The 24171-nt window shown below is 45.3% G+C and overlaps 1 protein-coding gene across 4 annotated transcripts in view; it reads left to right on the forward strand.

Moving 5' to 3' along the window:
* Positions 1-24171, forward strand: part of LOC126534278 (muscarinic acetylcholine receptor DM1-like) — a 402808-nt gene that overhangs the window by 227178 nt on the left and 151459 nt on the right. For all 4 annotated transcript variants that reach the window (XR_008613263.2, XM_055072780.2, XM_055072782.2 and 1 more), the window contains one exon: positions 3935-4032. The gene's annotated coding sequence lies outside the window, so the exon portion shown is untranslated. The remainder of the gene's footprint in view (positions 1-3934; positions 4033-24171) is intronic.

Consider the following 24171-nt stretch of genomic DNA (forward strand, 5'->3'; position numbering starts at 1 on the left):
CTTCAGAAACAAAACCAAAAGGTGTGGAACATGCATTCACATTTCACTAGCCGGAGTCCAATGTGTGCCATTACGGCGTCCGCGAGCCGAGATTCCAGCGAGACCTCAGGATGCCCTCCGTGGCGTTGCACCCGTCACGGAGGGCATCGTCCCTCAACTCTTTCCAGCGGAGGGAAAAAAGCGCCAGTGGAAAAAAGCGGTTTGCAGTGCACTCTATCGTTACATGCCAGATGGGAGTTCGAGAGAGAGAGAGAAAAGAAAACAAGATTTGCTTGCCTTCATATTCGAAAAAACTTTCTCTCTTATATTCGAAAAAATGTTTTTCGGTAAACAGACCAACAAGATTGGTTCTTTCATTTTATGTCTCTGTTGACTCATTTCTCACGTCGAAAATCATTCACTCCCCAGCTTTCTGTGTTTGCGATTGCGCGCCTATCTTTGCTCGAGCGTGTTAGGAAATTTGCATCTTGCAATGTCAACGAACTCTCTAAAAATATCTGCGCCTGTGCTATAGCACGCAGCTACCGAATCTTCATACATGAAGAACGAACCCGGTAACGCTCAACAGCGCTCTTAAGTGTCGACGACCGAGCGGAAATCCTTACATCGTGAAAAATTGTGCGTTCTTTATTTATTTTTTTCCTGCAATCGCTGCTGTGGCCGCACGACGGGTATGGACGTTGGTATTTATATATACGGCGCTGGTAGAAATTGCGCAGCCACAGAGCCTAGCGAACCGTACGTGCGGCCCGTAAAAGCATGACTTACGGTGTTCTTTCAGAGTTGCGCTGGAATCGCATGAGATTGCGTAGTGGTGCTGAACATCAAAACCGCGCCCGCACACAACTCGAGGCCGTACGCACTTGTACATCAGACATTTCAGCCCATTCAGTGGACCGAGACATCATGTTACGACATTTGCACAGGGCCAAAATGCCTTCCACAACGACGAGTTGTGGCCGCGCGCACACTGACATATGCTGCAAGAGCGTAGTAGCCTCGGCTTTTGCGTTGACGTCATTTTCGCAGAACGTGGCCGCGTTGCGCTGCTAGAAGCACGACGGTGCTGCAATCAAACGCTAGGCGCGGCAATAACGTACGCTTGCAATGCAAGAACGCAGGCTTGTACCGTGCATTAGATGCACGTCAGAGATCCCCGTGGTGGTCTAAATTATTTTTATTTCTTATTTATTTAGAAAGACCTCAAAGGCCTACGAAGAGGCATAGGGCGAGGGGGGCATACGGCACAGTTTATCATAAGGTACAATCGGTAAAAATATGTCGGTGCATAAAGGATTCAACTATTGGCACAAAACGATGAAATTTTGCATGTGTACATAAAGATGTCGAAAACAAAGAAAAAAAGAAGAGGAATGAACAGATAAGCATTGCATAAGAACAGCAAGAACAGCAGAAAGTATTACGTAAAAGCAGCAAAATACTTTGCGTTCAGACATTATACACTGCGTAATAAAAAAAAAAAAAAAAACAGAAAACAAACACATGGCATGACGTGCGTCAATGTATTAAAAACGTAAACGTAATAGGGTTGATGAGTACCCGTGTACTAACTCAACCCTACGCACAGTGTGGAGAAAAATGTTTGACCAAATTACGGCACAATGCACCATGCTATCCTAAAGGCTGCTCCAGAGACGGATAGCGCGAGGCAGTGGTGAAAAGTTAGATGCTTGTGTCACTCCTTACACGCGGACATAGCGGAAATTATTGTGCAATCTGCGCGATGTGTAGTCGATTTGAAGACGTGAATTATTCCAGAATGCCCCACTATGGCGTACCTCATAATATTGTCGGGCTTTTGACTCGGTTGACAACTGCGTATTCATAAAGCGTTCTTACGCTGAAAGCGTTCGCGCCAGCCCGTAGTGATGTAAGGCATATAATTAGCGAAGGCGATCCGCCAATGGAAAACACCTCTTATGAACAAAAAGCTTTGTGAATTCGGTTCCACGGCCCGTATTCACAAAGCGTTCTTACGCTTAAACCGTTCGGGCCCGCCAATAGTTAAGCAGGACGTGTTATTAGTGAAGGCGACCAGCCAATGAAAAGCAGCACTTATGAACAAACAAGCTTTGTGAATTCGGCCCCAGAATGTAATTCGAAATGGAACGTAGCTATTGCTTTTGGATGAAATTAATGATTGCTCTCGATTTAGTTTTAAAGCTAAAAGTGAAGTAAACAACAGCTCTCTGTTTAGATTCAATGACCAAATATTACGGGAGATAGAAAAAAAAGACGAAAGACAAAACAAAATTAGATGTCACGAGAAGTTTCGAACCGCGGTGGATTTTACATTCAGTTGTATACAATAGCCTATGCTAAGCACGTTGTGTCAACTAATGCAGTGTTCGCATTCCCAAGGAAGCTTATAAAGCAAACAAGTGTAGAGCGTTGCGTTTAAGGCGCACATCTAGAAATAAGAAGCATAGCTTAAAGCCAAGAAAAACAATTGATATTAGACTCTTACTGACAGCATAAAGACAAAAAATCTACATGTCTTTGGCACGTTTTAGTGTGTTTCACATCTTTTTCTACGGCGGTATGATCAACCCCAACCAGGTTTGCAGAGCTCGGAGCTCTTCGCTTTCGTAGGGGCAATTAAGTTTGATGACGCCCGTGTGACGTCACACATATTGTGCTGCCTCCGAAGCACCTTCCTTCGTGTCCGAGGCAGCGGAATCCGCGTTTAGTGTACTTGATAGCGCTGTTGTTTTGAACATTCAATGCCGAGCTTTTAATTTGCTTGGTGACACCGCGAACCAAGACACTGTGGTCGCGAGCGCCATTTGAGATAAAACTGAGGCGCTGTAACGTAAATCTATTCCTAACTTTTCTATTCCAATTCCGTAGTCAGCCCTTCACGATTGGTCAACAAATTTTTGGATCACCCCCCACTTCGGTCACGCGAAGTCACGAAATCTATGATAGCTTTCCACCTGATATGAAGTATACACACTGATTATGCACGACTAGGCCGAACAAAAGAAATATTATTATTTCTGGTTCGAAGCTTTGTTGCCATTATAGCCCTCTTTTATTGGTCAAAAGTTTTCATAGTGTACCCACTTCGCCTGTCTGTCACGCGGGCGGTGTCACAAACACGCGAAAACTCACCACGTCAATGTGTACTCACCGTGTAATGTGTCACTGTGTCAATGTGTACGCGTTAAGTATGGATTATTATGCCGAAAAAAAAACCTTATTTTTTTTTCTAAATAGCCGGAGTGTGCTCCGTTCAGGAAAGAATAGAAGATGGCTGCCCGCTGATCGTCCGAGCACTGGCTAGTTTCACCTGCCGGAGAGCATGGATTTATTTGCGTACAATAAGCCTTCTCGCGTGGCAATATAATGTTCTTGAGCCGTTTCGGCACGTACACGACATCGCTCTGCCAACTCTTTGCTGAGGATCCGTTTTAGCGGCTTTGTTAACCTTCAGTTGCACCCCGCCGCTATTTTTGACCTGCCACTGCAAGATAGCTAACGGGAAGCGGACCAATTGCAGACGCCAGTACCACCCTCTTCATCCGGTCATCGATTTTCAGTGCAGTGGCTCGGCCCCGTCGAAGCCCTCGCCACTTGAGCGTGCACCTCGACTCTTTTCAGCCCATTACAAAAGAAAAACTGCTCAGCATAGGCAATGGTATTCGTTCTTAAAGCAAACAAAAGTGACCCACTACAAACCAGGAGGGCGTTTGATTCCGCTGTTCAGACAACGCTGCAGGTCAGCGCCCGAGGCTTGCGTTGGCGGTTACGCAAATTTGACGTCAGGAGATTGGAATAAAAACATATTGGAATGGTTTTACGTTGTAGCGCCCTCGAAGTACCTTTTAGGAAGAAGCTTTAGCTCATTGTTGATTGAACTCGATGGTAAGTTCGATCAAGATTTGACTTGTGTATTTACTGCACTTTCCAGCTTCCTTACGGCACCATTCGAGGTACTTGAGTGCATCGGTCACGAGTCGGAAGGGATAGGACGGTCTTCCAAGCAATACAACTGTGTCTCCGTAACGGGTGAGTGTATTTCAAGAACTACCAAGTACTCTTCCTGACGTTCTGCATGCGGAACAGGCCTCGTTCGCGCGTTTGCACGAATAGCGCTAATACAGGTAGTACATCGGTAATTTTTTCTTTATTTTTAAATTTTATTTAAAGTATCATTCGCGGTGTCAGACAGAAAGGGACCGTGAGTCATTGAGTGTCCCTGACATGTGCGGAATCACTTCGGCTTCTGGCTACAGCATGTTGTAAAGAAAAAGTGGAGGCAATGCGCTAAATATTCGCAGAACTCATTCAACGCGCGCGGACTTCGCCCTTTTTTACTTTTGAGTAAGCGCTGTAGAAGCACAATTGATGGGAAGCGTAGGTAGCACCGATTAGCCTTGCGTCATATATTTTTGCCATGATGATCAGATATTGAACACGGCAACGGTCTATAGCAAGTGAAAAATTTTATCACATAAATGTTCAAAAGGAATATCCCTTAGCTGCTTCCTGCCTCCTCTTCTAGCAAGTTCTCTTATTAACTCAGTACGAACGTCAAAGAACTGGTCGAGCCCCAGAGCAAAATACATTCAGAAAAAAAAAGAAAAGAAAACGAGGAATAGAAGTGAGGTTATCTACGAAAACAAGCAGTTCGCTAACCTCCACGATGACAAGGGAGCGGGTGACAGAATGAAGAATAGACCCCCGTGCGTAGTAACGGTACTCCTGCTTTATGAACAGCATACGTATACTTGTTTGTTGAGTGGACATGCGCGACACATGTTTTTTTTTATATATAAACAAAATAACTCGCACATCAAACAACGACCCCGCTTGCCACCCATACTCGGTACCAAGAAGACTCGTTTCTCAAGTGTGCTGAGGCTACATGAGATGATGTCGACATCATCACATGGAACAAGTCCTCACATGTAGCATTCACGCATCACTCATTCATTAAGCGATCGCTTGTTGCATTTCCATGGCGTATATTTCATTGTTTCTCGTTCGTTCTTCCAAATTTATTGTTACCTTTCGCTTTCGTGTTATCCTCTTTGGCGACGTGACTCAACATGCTGAAATAAACGAAAATCCGCGTTTCGAATCTCGAAAAGAATTACGTGGTTTCGGAAGAAGCAGGCTGACGTCTGCTCACGCTCAGCTCTAACCGCCCGCGCAGGAAGTAAACATTGACCACACTGCTTATCGCCCTCGTAGCCGTTGAGTCTCGCTAATTTCGATTGCTTCTGAACTCTCAACTGGCCTCGAACCGCGCGAAACCCAAGGTCAGACCACAACGCACGCTTGCATGCAGCGCGCGCTCATTCCTGGCCGCTCCTGGTTAGACGCCTTGACGGACATCGCGGCGCATTGACGCGTTGAAAACGCGTCTAAACGCACAATTAGGATGCGGCTGCTATCCGTCGGTCAAGCTGGTGCAGGACGAAGCCGGTCCTCACCACGTAGCACGTCCAGACTGGAGCACTTGGGCGCGAGCGCGCAATTGCACGTGCCAGACGCACTACAAATGCATGCAGGCGCGTCTGCTGCGTAACGTAGCACTCTGTCGGTCACGTGCCTCCACGCACGTAGCGAGCGCTCCCGAGCTGCGTATACATATATATATATATATATATATATATATATATATATGTGTGTGTGTGTGTGTGTGTGTGTGTGTGTGTGTGTGTGCGCGCGCGTGTGTGTGTGTGTGTGTGTGTTTGTGTGTGTGTGTGTGTGTGTGTGTGTGTGTGTGTGTGTGTGTGTGTGTGTGTGTGTGTGTGTGTGTGTGTGTGTGTGTGTGTGTGTGTGTGTGCTCCAAAAGGGGTGAGACAGGAAACTACTTAGCTCTGAAATTGTGAAACTCCTATGGACTGTGACATTTTATGACGGAAAAGCAATGCTAATAATAAGTTAATCAATGCTGCTCCTGGTCTGGAATGGGCTCCTTCAAGAACGGCGCGTGAGTTTTTGTTGGAACTTTCGCCTGTTTTCGCTAAGCCAACTGGTGTAATACTTCGCAAGAGCGATCGTTCTCGCGTTATCTACGCACCGGGCTTAATTGTCTACTTGTCATTGTCCAACCTTGCGAAGGGCCGCTTAACAGAGGCACGCCACTAGAGTGAAAATGCTTCCAAGGCTTCGTCCGGCAGGAGTTTACAAATTTCATGATTAAGACGTTCTGGTGGGCTGGCTAATAAGTCATGATCGAATATGGCAGCGCACTCCGAAGCAGTGACGTGACACAGAAGGAAGAGCGCTCGTGTTCGTTCATTCTGCGTTACGTAGTTGTTTCGAAGTGCGCTGCCGTGTTCCATAACAAGTTCCATGTTCATCGGCGATGAGTCAGACGAAGGCGAAATCGGGCGGTGAGGCTTTCTCTTTTGATACATAATAGATGAATAGATTACATGTACGTTCCTGTTTGCTTGATGGCCTGAGAAACTATAACGTGCCATTGCATATGCTTTCCAGCTCTGCAAAACCATGCGAATCGTTCTCGGGCTTTACTTCACAGCCTACATTAGTACGCAATGATCGTTTTCATCGCTGGTCTTGATTATGCAGATGTAATTTTCGAGGAATACATTGACGCGCAAGGTAGGATAATTGCTTTCTCTATTCTCGCAGCTCGTGCAAATGCGCGCGGAATGAGCAGGCAGTGGCTCTCCGTGAGTATGTTTCGCGGGACGGAAATTAGTTTCTTCTCGCGGCATCGTTTCCCCCCCGTTCCGACTTCCGCGCCAGTTGAAAGGAATATTTAGACTTAGTTTAGGTAACTATCTTGACGCGGCTAACCAAGGACACCGCGTGCTCGGGGCTCCGGCACGGTGTCCCGGGTTTTTCGCTGCGGTGCGCACAGCTACGCCGGCGTAACGGCGAAAAAAAATAAGTAAAGAAAAGCAGCGGCGCAGTGGAACACGCGCCAGCCACAGCTTCGCCGCGAACGCATAAATAACTCGGCGTTTCGCCGCCAGCTTGCGCTCGCCGCTGTCGCGCCGTGGGGCCGACGCATATTTCATAAGCACGCTCTGTCTCTGGAAGCGCTCGACGACTTTCCTTACTCGCTCATTCGCGCGTTCTATCGCGATTGCCTTTTGTTGATTCGTCTCCGTTGCGTCGTTTGCTCGGTACGGGCACCGTCTTTGTTCTCTCCTAACGCGCTTCTCGGTTGGGTGAGAGAGAGATCTGGGGCGGGGGGGGAGGGAGGAGGAGGAAGAGAAGGAGAAGGTTGCCGGACGAGGGCAAGAGCAATGCGAGAAGCCGAGGACGCCTGGCAGGCAGCTTTTCTGTTTTGTTCCACTGAGCCTAGACGTATACCCTTCGTGAATGCATGGGCTTGGCAAACTAAGATTGCACGCAGGATGATGAAGCTGCAGGCAAGTTGGCTGAACGTTGTTATGCAATAGAACTGAGCGCCGACAAAGAGAGAGGAGGGGAACATGAGCGATGGGCGATTGTATTTTCTCGTGTGCGTGTTTGTTTCTTGCGCTGAGCGATCTCGCGTAAAAGGAATAATTTCAGGGTGCTAAAGCGTGCGCGCGCGCTCGTGCATAGATAGACACACGCACGTGCACAGGCACAAAATACCAGCACGGACACTAACGAACAAACGCAGGAAAGCACACGTATGCTAGTAATCTAGATAGCAGGGTTATGTAGTTTGTCAGTGGCCTTATGAAACCTTAACGCGGCTTTAAGGAAGACCAAGACGTAGAGACGAACTGCAGTGCCCGTCACCTGCAGTCTATCTTTATGCTTTTGTCATCCTTAGCGCTATCGGCATGTTTCATAACGCATGTATGCGTTACGTGAGCTTATACGGGGCCCAACACAGACAGAATTTCTTTCGTAAGTGGCCTGCGCCGTTGGCCGGCCGCTTTCGCTAATTAATATGTCCAGCACCAGGATTGGCTGGCATTTGCTCTTACGAACAATGCTTGCGTAAGACGTTTTTCCTAAATACGGGCCTGCAGAAATTAGGCTCCTCGACAGCAATTTGCTGCACAAATCGATTCAACCTTGCTTGCTTTTATTTTTTAATACGGTTTTCATGTGTGCGATGTTGTTATCGAAGTGTTACTGCAGATTTCCGTCTTTAAACTTCTAGAGAAATATTTTGCCTCCTGGGAAACTATCACATTAAGAAAATTTGATATTGAAGCAGCTGCTAAAGTATGAGACGCACTAGAGAGGTAACTGGGCAGTACTGGCTCCAATAGCAAATGGCGCCGGCCCTTTTGACTGATACTTGAACTGTATAGAGGAAAGATGTTGGGAACTTTTGACTTAATCGTCGTATAAAACAAATTATGTGCATATAGCTTCGGCATTCAACATAGTTTTACCATAAACCATGTTTTAATGACAATTGCATACTTTTAATAACAACGATAGCCACTCTGAACCGGCGGGCTTCTTTCCGTGTCGGTGCGATTTTTTTTCTGACTGTACGGCTTTTAATTACTAATAGAATTCGAATGAGTACTTTACATTGATGTTAATGACCGGTGTCTAGTTCACCTTTTCAAAATATATTTTGTGCTTCAGCGAGGTATTGTTTTGACAGCAATATCTATCTATCTATCTATCTATCTATCTATCTATCTATCTATCTATCTATCTATCTATCTATCTATCTATCTATCTATCTATCTATCTATCTATCTATCTATCTATCTATCTATCTATCTATCTATCTATCTATCTATCTATCTATCTATCTATCTATCTATCTATCTATCTATCTATCTATCTATCTATCTATCTATCTATCTATCTATCTATCTATCTATCTATCTATCTATCTATCTATCTATCTATCTATCTATCTATCTATCTATCTATCTATCTATCTATCTTTCTGTGGCCAATCTATTGATGCTCATACGTATACGCGTCCAATGCTCGCGCGTGATCGTCTTGCTTATTGTTCCTTTATGTGCCACTCTGTGCTGCATGCCCTAAACCACGGTAGCTATTGTTGGAACTGTCTCGTACTTTGTACAAGTGTTCGCATTTCGTGAGTGCACTCCTGCTAGTGAGCAGGATTTTTTGAAGACCTTTTTGAATGTCTTCCTCGGCAAGTTACTACCACTTTACCGCTTTGGGTATAAGTCTTTTTAACCTGTTTTTAACCTCTTTCAAACCTCTCTCATTGGCCGGTCCGCAAGATGGCACCGTCCCCAGGGGGCCACGGGATATGGGCCACTGACGCCACGTTGTATGTGCAACAGGAGCTACTAAGTATATGCTACTGGACATGCGATGATTATGAGAATGCTAACCATGATGCTTCTGATGGCGGTGGCGATGATTCTGATGATGACGATTGTGAAGATCACAATTATCATGATGATGATGTCTGATGACAAATGTTTGGACGGCGATTCAAGCTCTAGTGGATGTCGATAAAACGCTGTCGCTTCAACGAGGCTATCGCAATTAATCGCATGGTTTTGGCCATTCTATTTTCAGTCCCACCTTCCACACGAAGGCGTTGTCTTTCAAGGACTTTGACTAGACGTTGAATCGCCTTCCAACTTATTTTTTTCTTTTACCGTGCTACGTACGGTGACAGTAATAAGACTTGCTCAATAGTACTGAAGGTTGGGCCGAGAGGTACATGGTTACAATATAGTTGCGGTTGATTTAATGGTGTGAAAGAAATGATGATAAGAAGACACGAAATCTACACCCGCAAGCACAGCTTTCTTCCAACATAGCCGTATTCCGGAAAATGCAATCATATATCTTTAAAATCCACCGGATAGCGGGAAGTTCATATTGGGAAAAAAATTTGTCAGCGTGCCAGTAATTCTTTTATCGCAAAGCGAAGTCGACAAGCAAAAATACGCGTTCCAAGTCGATATTCAACCTGCCGCGGTAACTGACGGGCTGTGGCGTTGCGCTGTTGAGATACAGGTCGTGGGTTCGATCCCGGTGACGGCGGCCGCATTGCAGTGTAGGCGGAATGCGAAAAATACTCGCATACCGTGCATTGAATGTGTGTTAAAGAACCACAGGTGGTCGAAATTATTTCGCAGGCCTTGACGACGGCATCCCTCATAATCAGATTTTGGTTTCCGGCCATGAAAGCTCCAAAATGTTGCTTTTATTATTTTTTTTCGATATCAATATTCGGTGGCACTTGCCTGAGAGATGAAAACCTTAGGCTGTTGAGTGCAATATTGCAACAATATCACAGGTGTCCCCCCCCCCCTTTTCTCCGCGCCTTGCCCATAATAATCCTATCTGGGAGTTGGCGTTTGTGGAGCACATTTCACGCGCTAGGCAAGACAGCAGGCTGCGTTCGGAGACTGCGGACATATTCAGCTGTTCACAGATTCCCCGTTGCGAAAGCTTTTGACGCAGTCTGTACAGTACATTGCTTCCAAGAATACATAGCGTAGGTGCATAATCGGTGGAACGAAACACGCGAGATTACGCACCCGAAGACGAACAACACGCGTGCAATATTAAGAGCGAGCAAGCATTTTTCGTTCAAAGGCGCACTGCCAATTAGGTGTACCTTGAAATACCTAAAAAGAATCGTAATGTTTTCGCGAAAGCACCTTCCCTCTCCACCGAACAACCTTCTATGAACTTCAGTAGTACAGTGATCACGGAGGCCCTACCGCGCACAGTTGGTCTAGCCGGCCACATTAAACGAGTCTGCGGTCGACGCCGGCCGTGGCATCAGAGACCTCTCTCTCTCTCTCTCTCTCTCTCTCTCTCTACTCTCGTTCCCACCTTGTCTCCCGTCAGGCAACGACGATGACGAAGAGACAGCAGGGCGTGGCCGCACCCGTTCTCGCTCCGCGAAATCCACCCCGTTCGCCGGCGTGTGATGGCGATGCGCCTGCGTGACAGGACACGGTCTTCTCCGTTCGCTTTTGCGATTCGTGCCCTGCGGTGATCCTCGTGTTCTGTTCCAACCAGCCGTCCCTACACGTCCTCCCTTTTCCGCGACATCGCTGTCCTCGTCGTTGTTTTCGACGCAATCGTGGTATGTCGTGTCGCCTGCGAGTGAAAGACTTCGGCGAGCGGGGTGACACGGCGCGCCCTCCTCGCCTTATTCACGCGAGGCTTGGGACTGCTTTTGACACTGTTATCTGCTGTGCTTTGGCGGTCTGTGCCTGCGCAAGAAACCACAAATAGCATTCGCACTTGCACGAAGGGTATGCGAGGGTAAATCGTGTGCTCCGCCTTACACAGTTCAGCCGAGGAGCGGGAAACAGCCTGCGGAGGGAAGTAGGCAAGCCTGGACGCCCACATTTATGTCCGTTGCTCATACACGTACAAAGGCACATAAGTTTGGGCGACCGAAGACTTACGCGTTCTTGACAACCTAAGCGAAGAGAATGTTTCAACGTAGCAAAGGTACTGCGGGCGTATGTGTGAAAAGAAGAAGAAGCATAAGAGGCTGTGCAAGCGGGATGTGCGTGAAGCAATGTGCGTACGAAGAGACTTCGCACAGACAGAGGGGAAGTACTCGTTGGTTGGCTATCAGTGCTCTCACACTAAAACGTCTTTAGGAGTTAGCTTCTTTTGTGGAAATCTTTCTGCACCACCCTTGCAAATGTGCCAATGATCAGCTCTGTCCTACGAAATTTCCCACAGGAAAAAAACAAAGGTTACCTGAATATTTTACTGCGACAAATATACGCCTTCAAGCGCACACTTACTTTACTAAACAGAGATTTCTTTTCCTTCCGTCTCAGGATACGGCACGTCCTTTCTGGCTGCTTTCTCATCATGTAAGTTGGCCCAATAATGCCAGACATTAGAACAGTATAATGTAGGCTGATTCCGGAAATAATGTACATAAAACTGGACCAATCAGGGAGGCAGTACAACCCCTTCAGTCACAAATTACGTTCAGCTGTCCATAAATGTGTGAAATTTGCATACTTTTATGCCAAGGTGCCGGAGACTCCGTAGAAAGCAAGTCAAGGAGGGATGAGAATGACTCTGTACATTTTAGAGAGAGCCACCGTAATTCCATGGTAATTAAATATTCATTTATTGTACAATCACTCGTGCTACGTTCCTATATTAGAAGTAATTATTATTATTATTATTGTTATTATTATTATTATTGTTGTTGTTGTTGTTATTATTATTATTTGTTTTGAACACATATACACAGTTAACAGGAAAGGGAAAGCGAGGAGCAGGCTGGCAACTGACACCGGAAGGGGCACAACACCTGCCTACTCTTCTGAAGGGAGGTGACAGCAAGACAGTAATGGAAGATAGGAAAGAGGGCAGGAAAGAGGAAAGAAAGAGCAACAGGACAAATCTAAAGACTAAAGTAGAACATAGTACAGATCACACACAGTAGGGCTGGTCACTGAAGGTCACGCAACAACAGAATGTTCAATGTTCACGCTACAAACGTGAACCTAAGTTAGTTAACTCTAGAAAGGTAAGTAGGGTGCGATGGGCCTGATCACGTTTAGATGCACAACCACTGGGGTATAAACATTCCTCGAGTGTCGCACACCGCAGGTCAAGGAGATGATAGTTTCTCACTAGCGACATGCGCTGCTCATTGAAAGCGGGACACTCAAATATAAGGTGCTGAAGTGTCTCGCAGCAGCCACAAGACGTACACAATGGACTTTCCGCACACCCTTGTCTGTATAAACGTTCGTGCACGTTCACGCAACCAACCCTCAGCTTGAGCAGTTGTGCTCTCGCGCGACGAGGCAAGCCTCGACCGCGAACACGGGACGGGAACGTTCCATTTGCGACGCGCTGGTCTGGATGCTGCTTGAGTAGGTGGCGACGAATCAGCAGACCAGCGTCATCAAGCTTGCACAAAATTTCTGGGCAGTCACAGTTGTTATGAGCGCAAGTTGAAGCGAGCCGATCAGCCTCTTCATTTCCGGCGATTCCTACCTGTGAAGGTATCCATTGAGCAACGAGAGATACCCCACGTGATGTAATTTTGCTCGGAGAGACAATCAATCTCACTGCGTTGTAGCCTGCTAAGGGCAGCACGGGAGTCCGCAAAGATGGCAACCTTCGATGTAGTTAACTCCTCTTGCACGTATTTCAGTGCGACATTATTCGCAGCTAGCTCCGTAGTTGTTGACGAAGTTCGATGAGGTATTCGAAAGATACGCCGTACTTGAGCTGAAGGGCAGAAAAAAGCTGCAGAGGCGCCTTGACCGTCGTTGTGTACAAATGCATCTGTGAATACTTGAAGATATTCTGGAAACTTTTCGAACATGTGAGACTGAGCCAATTAGAATATTGCCAAAACAGGTATATCAGACTTTTTGTGCATGTCAGGGATTGTGAGGTAAATGTGGAATACGTGTTTCGTGATATCTTTTGGAGGCCCAGACGTATCTGAAAGCATATTCAGAAATGGTAGTGATATTCATAAATAATGACGCCATTTTTCCCATGCGAGATAACGGGTGGTGAATGAGACGATCAAGGAGTGATTGACCATACGATGCGCGGTGCAGACGCTCAATATGATACAGAGCTCTTTGGTCTGCTTGCAGCCTTTTTTAAGAAGTCAGCTACAGAATTTAAGAAGTCAGCTACAGGAAAGCGAAAAAGAAAAAAGATCGGCATCAATGGCAAACGAGTGTGGAGACAGAAGTGAAGCGAAGGGAATGGAAGCACAGCGTGCATTGAGGGAGGACCGCTGGTCTACAGAGACGTCAATGCAATGTTGGTAATAGAAAAATGTAAGGAACTTCGCAATGCGGTGTGTCGCTGCACTGCTTATAATCGCATTAACGCCGCCGTTCATCGTGAGAAGGGTACCGTCGGGCTCTTTTTTGACGTGTATGTAAGCGCGAAGCAGAAAGCGATGAGGCGTGGTTGTCTTGTCCCTTAATCTATTTTGCTGCCATATATAAAATGCTCACCACCGCATACCCTGTTCATTGTGCGGTGGTGAGCACGTCAGCGAAGACAGCGAGACGGGAATCAAATGAAAGCATTTTGAATGCATACGCCCCATTACGCGAAAATCCGGCGTTGTCTTCGGCGGCGTGACCGAAAGATGGTACCAAAATGGCCGATGGCACGAATAGTGAAAACACCTCAAAGAATGCTCGCATTTACGTCAGACTTGTCAGACAGGTTTCTCTGAACAAAGTAAATTGATGCCCTGATTCGAAAAGAAAAGTACCAAAATTTCTGTCTGGGTGGGAATCGAATCCGGGACTCCTGGATGCGAGAGAAGCACTCTTCCCTGACGCCACAGTGGCTTTCTCTTTTCTCTGTTTCCAGCTTGGCTACAAGCCTCAAAGAAGTTTGTGATGCACAGATCACACACGTTTTATATAATTTAGTATCCTACATTGACACCACATCTTCATCACAGCCAACCGTCCCGCACACAGCACGTACTTCCCAACCATTTCCACAAAATGTTCATACACAGATCGGCCTTTAACATCACAGTGTCTAATGGTAACAGACTACGCCAGACTGCGTGCAGCCCGAGTAAAAAAGATAACGTCCATCCGTTCAAAATCGCGTTCAGGCGGTAAAAAACGAATGCTGTATGGATTTACGGGTAGATCTATGCTTGATGTACTCTGACGATGAGCAAAACGAGAACAAGTTGAAAGCAGCTCCTGCTTTCACCTTGTTCTCGTTTTGCTCATCATCTTGAATTTCCATCTCCCGCCTTCTTTGTAATGTATTCAAAAAAATGTGCGACCATATGTGACTATTATTGCAATTTCTGTAAAACCACACGCGTCAGCGAACTTGCCGCAATTTCCTTCTTTCCTTCCCTCCTCTCTCTCCCTGTTATCTTTGTTTTCCCCTTTCCCATTCCCCCGGTGTAGGGTAACCAACCGGACGTTATTCTGGTTAACCTCCCTGCCTTCTACATTTCTCTTTCCTCCTCCTCCTCCAAAAATATGGCATTATTACAATCAATGAAAACATGTTCGATCGTTTCAGCTTTCTTGCACAGAAAGCATCTGTTTCCCCATGGCGCATAAATCCCTCTTTCCTCTAACCACGTTTTAACACGCAAGGACCCCGTGTGAAGCTTGAAGGAAAATGGTTAAACGTTCACCGGTATCCACATATTTTTAACCTCTTTAAGTACGTCTTGCCCAGGCCCCTCTTGAAACATTAACTGATAGAACAGTACACGGAACACACTATAAATAATATCCTTCTCAAGACGCTTTTTTTTCTACATAGGAGAGGCACTCAAGTAAAAATCTTGACGAAGGAACCAATAGGACGTCAAATATTCGCGCAAAAACCGTGACATTCTGTAACGAGGAACCACGGCTGAAGAAAAAGAAATCAAGCATAGAAACGGTTAACATGGGTTGCAAAAAAAACAACAACGCCGAAAATGGTGTCTTTCATCTCCTATCAATGTGAAACGGGGTACAACTTGCTGCAGAAACAAGTCACACAATGACAGACCACCTTCATTTACTCGGCGAAACAAATTTGTTCTTGATGTTCGCTGCCACGTAGAACCCCATACAAGCGTGGCAAAGATTCGGTGAAACTTTTTAGTGTACTTATGCGTACTAAAATAATTGTTTACGTACCAAAACTACTTTCTGATTATGAAGCACACCGTAGTGAGGGACCCCGGAAATTTTGACCCCCTGGTGTTCTTTAACGTGCACCAAAATCCAAGTACAACGGGCATTTTCGCATTTCGCCCCCATCGAAATCCTACCACCGCTACCGGGATTCGATACCGCGACCTCCATGCTTAGCAGCCCAACACCATAGCCACTAAGTAACCACGGCGAGTTACTTACGCGTACAACGCAGTGTCTGCAGAAGATAGATAATTCTTCCGCTGAGAAAAACGTTACAAATAGCGGTACGTGCAAAAATAGACAATTCACGGCCCACTCCATGCTTCGGCCATCGCACACATTTAATCGGTTTTTTCGATCCAGCGTGACTCATTCTCGCGACACCTATCCAAACGTACTGCCAGGTAATTGCTAGGTGTCGTGAGCCATTGGATATCTTCAAAAACATCGGGCGTGGCATTCCAATGACCATGCCAGAGACCAATACCCTTTGCTTATTATATTGACGGCCGCCTTTCTCGCAAAACTTTCAATAATTCTTAATAATCAGCTAACACTCTCCCTAACTACAGCAAATAGGGCAACGTCACCGAGATAAGCTAAAACACGCACTTCAGATGACTGTATATTAAGCCCCCTGATTTCTGTACTATTAACTATTTTTCTACAGGGCGGCTCAAAAAATAAAACAAAAAGTAAAGGATTTAACGGAAAACCCTGTCGAACGGAAGAAAGTACTTGTAAGCGTGGTGAAAGTTCACCATTACCCATTAAATTGGTACATGAGCTTTGATATGCCATTTTGATGCTTCCATACATGACGGAGCCAAGACCTACAAATTCATTAACAATAATAGTACACTATGTGGTGCTATGTCAAAAGCCTTAGATAGATCTTTTTGCAGCACCGCTACCTTGAGGAGAGCGCTATCGCAAAATTCTAAAATTGTTCTATCTGCATGAATATTTGTAAATATTTTCCTAATAATGCCGCTTGTCTGATGCGGCCCAACTAACTTTCGCATAACTCCCCGCAATCTCGCTGCAAGAACTTTCATCGAAACTTTGTAATCAACATTTATCAACGTAATTGGCCTGTATCCCGTTACACTACGTATTATACTTCCATTTTTGCCTTTTGGGATTAGTACTGCGTGCCCAAGATTGAGCGATGGAGGCAAAGCCCCCCACTCGAGTTTCTCTGAAAATACCTCATGCAGCGCTATTGCCATATTCGTTTTGAACGCCTTGTAAAATGCCGCGGTAATCCCATCCGGACCAAGAGATTTGCCCGAGCTTAGTTACTCAATAGCCTTCTCAATCTCTCCCATGCTAATATCCCTCTCTAATGAATTTGTTTCCTCATTGTCTGGCGTCGGCATCTCTGCCCAGAGGTCGCCCTCGTATCCCGGCAACTTTGGCTCCCGCCAAGCAAACAATTCTCGATACTAACTTTCGAGTGCCTTTTTAATTACTTAAGAAACGTAGTTTCTTGCAATCTTCGCAATTTGGTTTTCGCGCTGGCAGTTCGACTAACTTAGCTTTAATATTCCTAACCGACTACATTCGTCACTAGATTGATATGGGTAACTTCGTTTCATTTCATTTCATTACATTTCATTTTTATTGCTACTCTTGCAATACAAATTATCAAAACACTGACTGAACCCATAGCCAGAGGCTAGTGTGGGGTTCAAAAACAAAATGCACGATGGCAATGACACAGCACTTGTGCAAAATGAAAAGCACAAGATCACAGCGAAAGACCAAAGTACAGCATACAATGAGGGGAAAATAAAATAATGTGCATTTTACAGCAGAATGAGTAAAGTTCTGTCATGAAGAACACGGTACAACAAACACAAACCGAAAACGACTGTCACATAGATCAAATAAGGCTCATAAAGTGTGCTCTTAATGTTTTATTTGTTTCATGGGACTGTTTTATTTCTGGGGGTAAAGCATTCCAAACCTTGGCTTCTGAGAACTGCACCAATCTTTCAATCTAGATGTTATTATTCGGTGGCAGATTAAAGTTACTATTTCGGAGGTTTCTTGTGAGTCGAGAAGGAGAGCGAAACAGGGAGGCATTAAAAGCTTGATTATATTTTACTATGTTGTTTACACACACCGCTATCTTTAAAGAACGCAAATGGTCAAAAGGAAGGATATTTAATAACTGGAAAATTGATTTACTTGGTTCGGTATACTTGCTTTGTGTTATAATTCGGATAGCCCGTTTTTGTAATCGCCGGATAGGATCAAGGTAAATGTTGTATGTCAAACCGCATGATTCTACACAGTATGTTAAATGACTGTTAAAAAGGGCAAAATAAAGAGTACGCAGTGTATGTGTATTAAAACACTCCCGGGCCCGTAATAAGGCATAACAGCCAGAAGCCAACTTCGAACAGACGGCGCTAATCTGATTTTTCCAGTGAAGATGTCCATCTAGAATGACCCAAAGATACTTAAATGAGTGTGTTCGTTCGAGTCCGGTATTTTTGAACTTCACTAAAGCTTTTGATACAATTAATTATAACATACTTTTTATAAAGCTAGAAGCCCTGGGAATTACCGGTCCTGTACTAAACCTCCCAAAAAGTTACCAACATGACAGAGAACAAACAGTTCTTTTTAGAGGTGCCTATTCTGATACTAAAGTTATTAACCATGATGTACCACAAGGCTCCATACTTGGTCCCTTATTATTGTCAATTTATATTAAGGATTTACCCACGTGTCTTAACGATACTACTATCTTGGTGTGTGACAAATCTTTAACAACTTTTATTTTTAAACTAAACAATGAGGTTGACCATATTGTTGCATGGTGTTTGTCCAATCATTTAATTATGAATCCTTCAAAAACTCAATTCATGATTTTCCGTTCTAGCCACATAATACTATCTGGAATGCCTGAATAACTCTGGATGGTCATCACATTCCCGTTTCTGACTGTGTATCATATTTGGGCATCAAATTAGATTCTAAGCTTAAGTTTTCTAAACACATTGCCTTCATTAAGCAAAAGTGTACCTTCGGTATTAGTGCGTTATTCAAATCAAGAACATATTTCTCTAAAGACGCATTATTACCATTATACTTTGCCTTCCTTCACAGTCACATTAATTATGACATTGTTTTCTGGGGAAACACATATAACTGTCATATCTCGTCTATTCAGCACTTACAAATCCAAGCAATACGCATTATCACTAACAGTGGGTTTTTAACGAGTGCTACTCTACTACGTGAAAATAACATCCTTGTTGTGACGAACATCTTCAACCATCATCTAATAATTATGTTTTAGAAATTACTTACTAAACAGCCCTCATACCAATTCATTGCTTCCAGGCTCCTCATCAATAAAAATAATACCAGGTTTGCACGTAACTCCTATTTTCTACTACCTATGGTTCATTCTAACAATGGCAAAATGACATCATCGCTCACTGTATAAAACAGTGGAATTATTACCCCGTAAGCATTAAACGTTCATCCTTTCATACATTTAGACATGCCATTAAGCTGTTTTATATGTGTAACTAAGTTTACATCATTCATTACACTACATTTGCCATTTGTATGCATTGACAGTTTTTTTATGCACTATAGGCTTGTATACAGACAATTTGTTATCGACAATTTTATTTTTTTATGTTGTAGTCTCGCGATTCTGTTTTTTTCTTTAGTTAGCTTGCTCTTTTTTAATACATCACTACATTGTTAAATTAACTGAGTCTTTGACATTGGGACCCTCGTCTGTATATTGTCTCTCACCAATTCATTGTATTTAAAGAATAATAAACTGAAACTGAAACTGATAAATTTCTATTCTCTCGATATCTTACCATTACATTTTAATTCCAACATTTCACTTCGTCGAGCGTACACGTTTTCATTTCACAAAGCTCGCTTTGTTGGTACTTTCCCGCGAGATATTATTCAGCTCGTTCACGTATAGTCGCACCTCTGTATTTATCTTCCTCTAAGCTTTCTTGTTTTTTTTTTAACGACTTCCAGTTCTTGCTTAACAAAAGGTGGTTTAACTGCTTCGAGTCGCACCAAGTCTTCCAGCGTCTGCCGCAGGCCCTATTCCGGTTTTTCAGCTTGATACTTCATGTGTCCACCTCTTACTATTGCGTTCAATTTTGCCCTTTCTTTAAATAAATCCCATTTCTTTGCGGCACTGCCTAGTGTGTCATTAAAGAACTGCTCGATTTATTTATCTATGAAGATTTCCTCTTTGATTAGCTTAGCGTTCAATTTCCACCTTTCCAACTAAAGTTTTCTTTTTGGCTTTTGGCCGATCTCAGTCGTCACTGAACAATGATCACTAAAAGAAACAGCATCAACATCGTCGGTCTGACGCAGAGGCACAATCTCTGAAGACATACAATGAATGAATATATTTGAAGTAGGTAAAGGCAAGGCGCAGAAGACCAGGACTTAGGAAGAAGAACACAAACGACAATTTGGGCTAGTTGGTTCATGCTTGAAGTAGGTAAAGGCAAGGCGCAGAAGACCAGGACTTAGGAAGAAGAACACAAACGACAAGACGGGCGTTTGTGTTCTTCCTAAGTCCTGGTCTTCTGCGCCTTGCCTTTACCTACTTCAAGCATGAACCAACTAGCCCAAGCAAGAGTTTTACTTGAATGAATATATGATGTTTAATGGCGCAAGGGCCAGGTGTGACCAAAGAGCGCCATGCTAGTGTTAATGGGTTAGCAGTGGACTGATGGGTTCTGTGATCTTAATGTGCCGTGGCTGTAAAGGGACCTAAAAGAGTTGATGTAAATTGCATCCTTCCTATACAAAAGCTGAAATTTACCCGCCATGTCACCTGTAAACATTAGTATGAGGTCCACTCGGACATTTCATATTTACTTTTATCCTTTTTTTCTCCAACTCTTTTCTGGAATCTTTTAATCCCATTCCCTATCCCTATACAGAGTAGCATGCCAGCAGTTATATACGCGCCGGCAAAATTCTCTGTTTTTCCAATAAAGAGCCCTCTCTCTCTATATAAAATCTACGTATAATAAAATTATTGGAAATGACCATTGACGTGTACTATGAACATTCGAATGCATTGAGAAAGAATGATGCATAATATAGAATACGTGAGATGTTAAAATTGTCTAGAGCACTACTGCCTCACTGGAGCCCTTGAAACCCACGGGCCTAGAGGCATGTGCTATACAAAGAAAACTATCCTAGCGATATCCTCTGTAAAGAGGATGTGCTACGAAATGAATGGGCTTGTAATATGTAGTACAACATCTTTCAAGAAAGCGAGGACTGCTTTCGTCTTAAAAAGCGGTTCTTCACTAAGAAACATAGCCAGATGCCGGGGAATACAATGGCGGTATGCAAAAGCGAAATGTTTCCTCCTGTGTCTTTCGGTTTCCCGGCACTCCAGAAAGACATGGAGACATGGAGACAGGAAGACATGGAGCATAGCTGCCTGTGGAGGAACTCTCGTATAGAAGCTGCATATTTGTCAGCTATGATGGCTACGCTGCCGGATGATGCGAGGGCATCATCACGATCCTTCCGAAAATAACATAGTGACGTAGGAAGTGTTTATGTTTAGATTTCAAATGAGTCTCTTGGACACACAGCACTTAGTTCATGAAGGATTTCTTGGACATCATCGAGATTGCAGAGCAGGCCTCTGATATTCCACCGAATAATCAGTGTATCTGTATTAAAATAAATGTTGTGCAATGTGTCAAAGAGAATGAACTTGGTTTAGCTTACAGTGCCCTTTTGGGGCCCTGTGATTGGAGTTTTGTCTTTTCTGGAGCGGTCGACAAAATCGTGCCGCTCCTTAGGCGCCAACTGCGCCTTCTGACCTGGTGTTGTTTCCATGGCCTCTTGCGAGGCACTGGACATGCACTCTTGTGAGCGGTGTGTTTTCCGTGAAGGCCTTGTCTCGGAAGACAAGGCCTTGGAGCCTAACGTCCTGGTGGTTGATGGGCTTGTCTTGACCGCTGAGCTGCGCTGACTGGTGCCAGCACTAGCAGAGGCCTCCGCTGTGGTCAATTTCGGGAGAGGTAAGGCAGCCTTCGCTGCTCCCAACATGGGGGCGGGTGGCATTGCCGCGCGCTCGCTACGCGTGGCGCTGGCGTCCGCCAAGTGCCGTTGTGGTACTGCCCCCCCCCCCCCCCGGCGTACCACTTCGGCGAAAGATGCGCTCTGTGCAAAGGTTGGTGAGATGCGTTGCCTTGCTTCTCTGAAAGTTATGTTTTCCTTTACCTTTACCGCAATTAGTTCTTTTTCTTTCTTCCAGATTGCGCATGATCGAGAATATGCAGGGTGGCCACCATTACAATTGCTACAATGGGGCTCAGCCTTACAGTCATCTGCAGAGTGATCATTGATGCCAAATTTCGCACAGGTTAGCCTCCCTCGGCAGCTCTGGGAAGCATGACCAAACCTGTGGCATTTAAAACAACGTCGCGGGTTTGGGAAGTACGGTCGTACTTTGATTTCGGTATATCCAGTTTCTAATGTCTCTGGTAACGTGCTAGAACCAAAGGTGCTTAGTTGTCAGCTCCTTGTTTTCACGTCTGATCTTTATTTTTTGTACACTTATTACGTTTTCATCCTTCCGTCCTTCCAGGAGTTCTTCTTCGGTCAAGTCCATCAAGTCAATGTCAGAAATTACGCCTTTGGCCGTACTCATGGTTCGGTGCGCTGTCACACTGACAGGGATGTCTCCAAGTTGTTCAATGTTCGTTAGCTTGTCGTGTTGTGCTTTGTCTGTTAGTTCGAGTAATAGGTCCCCACTGGCCAGCTTGCTGATTTTATAGCCGCCTCCAATTGTCTCTGCGAGATGCTTCGCCACAACTAATGGTGAAATCGTTCTTGCTTTCTTGTCAGGTTTATCACTGTGGACAATGTGAAATTTCGGGAAAGTCTGAGTGCCTTTTAGAAAAAACTGAAATATAGCATCGGTGCGCCCCCGTTTAGAGGGACGATCGGTACAGAAGGGGTTGGAAGTTCCCATGAAATGTGTTGAGTATTCAGCGACGATGCCAGTCACACACCACCGAGCCCAACAAAGGGACAAGGTAGGGTATGCGGTGAAGCAAGGCCTGCCATGCCAACTGCACATCGTCGCTATGACCACATATGTTATAACCGAGGTAGGTCACAGCATACCAAGTTAACCCTCGCCGCCAGGAACGTTGGAAGTTATCAGAAGAAAAAAGAAGACAGGAAAGACTAAAAGTGAGAGGAAAATAGGAAGGGGGGGGGTGCGAAGAGAGAGACAGGAAAAGGCGACTGCCGATTTCCCCCAGGTGGGTCAGTCCGAGGGTGCCGTCTACGTGAAGCCGAGGAGAAAGGGGTGTGTTGCCTCCGCCGAGGGGCCGTAAAGGTCCAAACATCCGGCATCGGCTCAACCCCCGGGATCCCCTTTTCCCCGGACATGGCTAAGCCGCACACGGCTACACGCGAGAGGGTCCAACCCTCGTGTGCTCGGGTACGTGGTGTCGCAACACACCAAACGCCTGCTGACGCAGATGCCCCTGCGGTGGAAGACACGTACATTCGTTCTAGCCGTGCTTGACTGGTGCCTTGAAAGTGAGCAGAGTGTTGGCGTCTTCCAGCCCCCCCCCCTTCCCCCCGCAAGCTATGCCACATTACTTAACGAAAATTTACTCACGCATTCTCCAAGAAACGCGGCACTTTAAACATTTATACTAGCGGTGGTGGAACGGTCTTCTTGAGTAAGGACACAAGTGTAGTTACCGAACACAACCAAACACCTCTCACAATGAAAATACATATTCAATTCACGAATGAACAAACATCTTTCCTGCAGCTTTGTAGGTGCCTAAACACGAATAAATCTATATCTCGCCTCCTTGTAAGAACGACCACACAAAATGAAACGTTTTTTTGGGAACCTTCCCTCCGAGAGGAATCGCGTGTTAAACGTTGCCAAGGTTCAGTTTCCGGTGGCGGCCTGTCCGGATCCAGAGGTTCTTAGCACCCTCGGCCGCGTCGCAGGTCTCACCGCCGCCTTGATCAGGTGCTCCGAAGCCGTTGGGGACTAAGGGCCATGGGTTTATTGCGAAAGTCATTAGGGAAATAGTGGCCGAATACTGCACCAGGGAGGCCAATTCCTTTTCCCATGAGAGAGTCTCTGTTGAAGCTTAGTGGGCCTTCCTAATTCGGTAGCACATGGGCAAGCGTAGCGCCACCAGCACTCGGCATTTTTTTGCCGTGGGCAGGCGGCACTCGAGGCCTGAAAATGGAATGGACTGGAGGAGGATTTGAACCTGCGACCTTCACATTCGAAGCCCGGTGTTCTACCTTGATCATTAATCTTACTGCACCCACAGGCGAACGCGCCGTTCTAAATGCTTCTGTGAATCGGCAACAAATGGAGGCGAGGTTATACGACCGAGCTACAACCACGGAAGAATTGGTTCCTGGAGATATGCACGCCGCGCGCACACATGGAAACACGTAGGGCCTATAGCAGACGACGCTTGACGCAAACCGCACTATCCGTGGTTCAGCAAGTGCCCGCCAGTCGGCGATTCTGCTCGATCTGTCAGCCAATAAAAGTACGTGACTTACTTGT

The sequence above is a fragment of the Dermacentor andersoni genome, chromosome 7, assembly GCF_023375885.2.
Source record: "Dermacentor andersoni chromosome 7, qqDerAnde1_hic_scaffold, whole genome shotgun sequence".
Classification (NCBI taxonomy): domain Eukaryota; kingdom Metazoa; phylum Arthropoda; class Arachnida; order Ixodida; family Ixodidae; genus Dermacentor; species Dermacentor andersoni.